The sequence below is a fragment of the Octopus bimaculoides genome, chromosome 5 (genome assembly GCF_001194135.2).
Source record: "Octopus bimaculoides isolate UCB-OBI-ISO-001 chromosome 5, ASM119413v2, whole genome shotgun sequence".
Classification (NCBI taxonomy): Eukaryota; Metazoa; Mollusca; class Cephalopoda; order Octopoda; family Octopodidae; genus Octopus; species Octopus bimaculoides.
Genome location: NC_068985.1, coordinates 4,923,588 through 4,929,897, shown reverse-complemented (window position 1 = coordinate 4,929,897; position 6,310 = coordinate 4,923,588).

Here is a 6,310-nt window from a genome sequence, read left to right as displayed (position 1 = left end):
ACACACACACACACACACACACACACACACACACACACACACACACACACATATACAGAGACCTCCTTCAGTCATGACTGACCATGGGATTGCACCTAGAAAGTTCCCCGCCAAGACACAAGTCAAGGCAAAGTTGTTTATGGAAGACCAGCAGTCGCCCATGCATACCAGCCTCCCCTCTCCACGCCACCGATGTTATCCAAGGGAAAGGCAAAAGCCAGTACAGCTTGGTACTAGTGATGTCGTAACTCATTTCTACAGCAGAGTTAACTGGAGCAACGTGAAATAAAGTATCTTGCTCAAGAACACAACACGCAGCCCGGCTCGAACTCACAACCTCACAGTCATAAGATCAATGCTCTAACCATATACATGACGGGCTTCTTTCAGTTTCTGTCTACCAAATGCACTCACAATGCTTTGGTTGACCTGAGGCTATAGTAGAAGACACTTACCTAAGGTGCCACCCAGTAGGACTGAACCTGGAACCATGTGGTTGGTAAGCAAGCTACTTACCACACAGCCACTCTTGTGTCTATAATTCTTGTGACAACAGGCTAGATTTTTATGGTATAACCACCCCCAACTTTGTTGCCTCATAACTTCCAGAAAAATTTATACTTTTTAACGAAATTTTCAACAAATACCGCTTTGATGTTGTGTTCAGAGTATATAGGGATTTATAGAAAAGAATTTTTCCAAGGAGTTGGGGAGCAGAGTTTCAGAAAATTCACACAACTCAACTTTTTTCTCTGATGGCAACTATTGACGCAGAAACATGTGTGCACGACTGTCTTGTTGGCTCAAAACAAAAAAGTCTGTCTTTTTTCTCAATGGCATGTCACTTCCTCAAACGGTGCTGGTCATATTTGCTATTAGGTAATTATGATACATCTTCTGTAGGTGGAGTTAACTATTATAAATAAAGAATTTCATCATCATCATTGTTTAACATCCACCTTCCATGCAGGTATGGGTAGGACGGTTTGACAAGTGCCAGCCAGGTAGAAACCTGCACCAGACTTTTTACGGCTGGAGGCCCTTCCTAACACCAACCACTCAGCAGAGTGGACTTAGTGCTTTTTACACAGTACAAGCACAGGCGAGGTCAGTTTTGGCAAGGTTTTTACAGTTGGATGCCCTTCCAAATGCCAACCACTTAGCAGTGAACTGGGTGTTTTCAAGTGGCACCTGCACAGACAGAGTCACCAAGTACTTGAAAGACAAAAAAAAAAGCTCTTTTGTCAGGGAGGGTACATTGGAGGAGGTGATATCATGTTGGATGATGAAAGGTTATGGTGAAGCAGAGAGACAGTGATCTACAACTTAATGCATCACCAATCACATGTAGTATTGTCATGTAGTAGGTAATATCAATTCTTTAGCATCAGTCACATTTAGTGATGCATGTGCTCTTCAACAACATTACCTTCCATGGATCTTTGTCTTTTATGTTTTACTAATTTCAATCATTAGGCTGCGGCCATGCTGGAACATCAACTTGAAGAATTTTTAGTCAAATGAAGTGAACTTTCGTGTATTTATATTGATATATATATATATCTATGTGTGTGTGTGTGTATCAATATATATATATATGTATATATAACGCCGGTTAACTAGGAAGTTAGTAGCAATATCAAAGGCAGGTTAACTAGGAAGTTAGTTTTTTTATGTGGCAGATGTTCAGGTGCAATAAACACTGAAAATATGCAGAAAACAACTTCTGTCTCATTCCAGGGAGAAAAACTAGAGGTAGTTGATAGCTTCCGCTATCTGGGTGACAAAGTTAGTAGTGGAAGTGGGTACGCTGAAAGTGTAGCTACTAGAATAAGAATAGCCTGGGCAAAGTTCAGAGAGCTCTTGCCTCTGCTGGTGACAAAGGGCCTCTCACTCAGAGTAAAAGGAAAACTATATGACGCATGTGTACGAACAGCCATGCTACATGGCAGTGAAACATGAGCCGTGACTGCTGAGGACATGCGTAAGCTCACAAGGAATGAAGCCAATATGCTCCGATGGATGAGTAATGTCAGTGTGCATTCTCGGCAGAGTGTAAGTATCTTGAGAGAAAAGCTGAACCTAAGAAGCATCAGTTGTGGTGTGCAAGAGAGACGATTGCGCTGGTATGGAAAGCGGACGTTAAACGATAATGATGATGATGATGATATATTATTTATATATGCACCCACACGTTTGCCACAAAGACTATTTTCTCTGTTAACCTACCCTTGATACAGCTACAGCTCTTATGTGTCCAACGCTTGCACTGAGTACAACTCATGCAGTTTCTACCAACACTCTTCTTACATATCAAGCAAGGTCATCTCCCAGAGAGGACTTGTGATTTGTCAAGTGAGATCGTTGCCAGTGCTCCTGGACTGGCTCTTGTGCGGGTGGCACATAAGATGCACCATTTTGAGCGTGGCTGTTGCCAGTACCGCCTGACTGGCCTTCGTAGGATTTTCGAGCGAGATCATTACCAGTGCCCCTGGACTGGCTCTTGTGCGGGTGGCACATAAAAGACACCATTTTGAGCGTGGCCGTTGCCAGTACTGCCTGACTGGCCTTCGTGCGGGTGACAGATAAAAGCATCCACTACACTCTCTGAGTGGTTGGCGTTAGGAAAGGCATCCAGCTGTAGAAACTCTGCCAAATTAGATTGGAGCCTGGTGTTGCCATCCGGTTTCACCAGTCCTCAGTCAAATCGTCCAACCCATGCTAGCATGGAAAGCGGACGTTAAACAATGATGATGATGATGATGATGATGATGATGATTCCAGACCTTGTTTCCACACCTGAAATTTCTTCTCTAGTTCAGGTAGTGATTCAGCTATAAGAACAAAGTTATCAGCATAGAGAAGCTCTCAGGGGTGCCAGTCTTGAATTCCTCTGATATGACCTGGAGGAATATGACACACAAGAGGTGAACTCCTACACAAAAGTAGATATATGTATACTCATATTTATCATCATCATCATCATTGTCATAATTTAGTGCCTGTTTTCCATGCTGGCATGGGTTAAACAGTTTAAATGGAACTGGTAAACCAGAGAGCTGTACAAGGCACCAGTCTGATTTTAGTTGGTTTCTACGGCTGGATGTCCTTCCTAACAACAACCATTCCAAGAGTGTAGTGACTGCCTTTTACATGTCACTGGCACAGGTGCCTTTTATGTGTCACCAGCACTGTCCACAACTACTGTTTCACTTGGTCTGACGAGTCTTCTCAAACACAGCAAACCTCCAAAGGTCTCAATCATTTGTCATCACCTCCATCACACCCAACATCCAAAGATCATGCTTCGCTACATCACTCCACATCTTCTTGAGTCTACCACAGTTAGAAACCGACACTTCTTAACAGTCGTCCTCATACACATCACATAGCCATACCAGCATAGTCTTCTCTTTTGCACACCACATCTGATGCCTCTTATGCTCAACTTTTCTCTCAAGATGCTTACACTCTGTCATACATGCACATTGACATTTCACATCCAGTAAAGCATACTAGTTTCATTTCTATCAAGCTTCAGAAAAGCATACTAGTTCATCATCATCATTTAACGTCCACCTTCCATGCTAGCATGGGCTGGACGATTTGACTGAGGACTGGCGAACCTGGCTCCAATCTGATTTGGCAGAGTTTCTACAGCTGGATGCCCTTCCTAATGCCAACCACTCCGAGAGTGCAGTGGGTGCTTTTATGTGCCACCGGCACGAAGGCCACTCAGGCAGTACTGGCAATGGCCACGCTCAAAATGGTGTATTTTACGTGCCACCTGCACTGGAGCCAGTCCAGTGGCACTGGCAATGACCTCGCTCAAAAGCTTTTTCATGTGCCACCGGCACAAGTGACAGTAAGGTGACACTGGCAACAATCATGCTCAAATGGTGCTATTTACGTGACACTGGCACGGAAGCCAGTCAGCTGCTCTGGCATTGATCATGCTCGGACAGTGCTGTTAGCGCTCCACTGGCACAGGTGCTAGTCATCGAATTTGGTTCAATCATGATTTTGATTTCACTTACCCCAACAGGTCTTCGCAAGCGGAGTTTAGTGTCCAATGAAGGAGAGGTTCGCATTGGTGCCAGTCGTCAAATTTGGTTCAATTTCGATTTCACTTGCCCCAACAAGTCTTCGCAAGCCGAGTTTAGTGTCCAATGAAGGAGAGGTCGGCATTGGTGCCAGTCGTCGAAATTTGGTTCGATTTCATTTGCCTCAACAGGTCTTAGCAAACACAGTTTAGTGTCCAATGAAGGAAAGGTACGCATAAGTGGGCTGGCTGCGCCCCTGGCAGAGGCCTCAGATTATAGTCTCACTTGGCTTGCCAGGTCTTCTTACACACAGCATATTTCCAAAGGTCTCGGTCACAAGTCATTGCTTTGGTGAGGCCTAATGTTCGAAAGTCATGCTTCAGCACCTCATCCCAGGTCTTCCTGGGTCTACCTCTTCCACAAGTTCCCTCAACCTCTAGGATGTAGCACTTTTTCACACAGCTATCCTCATCCATTCTCACCACATGACCATAGCAGTGCAATTGTCTCTCTCACACACCACAACTGATGCTTCTTCGGTTCAACTTTTCTCTCAAGGTACTTACACTCTGTCTAGTAAGCACACTGACATTACACATCCATCAGAGCATACTGGCTTCGTTCCTTGCGATTGAAGTTATATATATATAGGATGCGGTGAATATATTGTTGTCTACATTACACAAAAAGGAAAATAACACTGACATCTCTTTTTAACAGATATATTTACCAAAATTACATTAAAATATCTTGAAATACTAAAGACTAAATTCATTCAATAAAATCGCCATTGGCTTCAACCACGGCCTGCAGATAACTTCGAAATCTCCTGCAACTTTTCTGGACAGTCTCCTTGCTTAAGTTGATGAATGTTGCTATAATCCTTGCCTTCAGTTCATCTTTGGTGTTACAAGGAGTTTTGTTGGTCTCTCACTCAAATGTGCTCCACACATAATAATCAAGGAAATTTCAGTCTGGGGAGTTAGGTGGCCAGATGTTAGGGGTGGTATGGTCACAGAAATTGTCTGACAGCTATGACTGGGTTCTCCTGCTTGTGTGGCATGATGCAGAGTCTTGTTGCCAGACATAGGGTCTTCCAGCAGCCACACTCTTGACCCAGGGCAGCACTACCTTCTCTAGGTACTTGATGTAGGCCTCCTTGTTGAATGTGAGGCTGTGTGGGAAGATGAATGGAGGCATAACATCGCCATCACTAGTAATCACTCCAAACACCAAATAAGACACCAACTGAAGCACTTGATGCTGCGTTATTTTTTTCTCTCTTTCTTTGTTTTTTTTTTTTGTAAAATCCATTTCTTTTCACTAAATTAAATATTTTATATGATGAAAGTTTAAGCACGAACATTTAATCAGCATCACACAATTATTGACTATTAATAAGACAACGAAAATGAACGCCGCTTAATTTAAGAACATTTCAATGTATTGTAATTAAATCTCTTCTGGGTTCCTATCTAAATATTACACTAAACAGATTCAGTGAGTAGAAAGAAGTGAAGGCCAGTAAAGGCTACAAACAATTCATTTGTCAGTGTTTCTCATGACAAAAATGGAACTGGCCCTGTGTTGATTTGAAAGGGGGGACAGACAAATTGCCATGTTCAATAACGAGACAAGGATGTGATGGTTATGACATTTTCTACAAATTCCTGTGAATAAATGAATCTAAAATTTGGATTCAGGTGGAGATAAAGAATAGGCACAGCACCCTTTTCGGCGTAACCCCAATCTAACCCTAAACGTAAACCTAACCCTAGCCCTAAACCTAACACTAACTCTAACCCTAAACGCCGAATACAGGTGGTGTGTGTATTCCTTACCTTCGCTCGGATTCAGTGTGAAAAATGACATCAATATAGCAAATGTGAAAATGTTCATTTTATTTTAAAATTTCCAGATTTGTGAAAGTAATAGAAAAGATAACCAAGATTATCTTTCGAAGAATGTAACTCTGTTGTAGTTTTGCATGCTGGTTACGAAAATCGCATTCATTAATCTATACTATAAAAGGCAGATTTTCTGTGTGTGTGTGTGTGTGTGTGTGTATGTTTAAAATTCATACTGGACCCTAGCAGCGGGAAATTTAGACAGTGTCACGTGACAACTAGCTGGGGCTGCCTGCTGGAGCCTAGCAGCAGATATAAAAAGGGGAACTTGACATGACGATCAGTTGGACGCTGACACTCGTTGATGCTGCATCGAAGAGGCCAGGGAATAGAAGAAAGAAGACATACACCCAACACCAG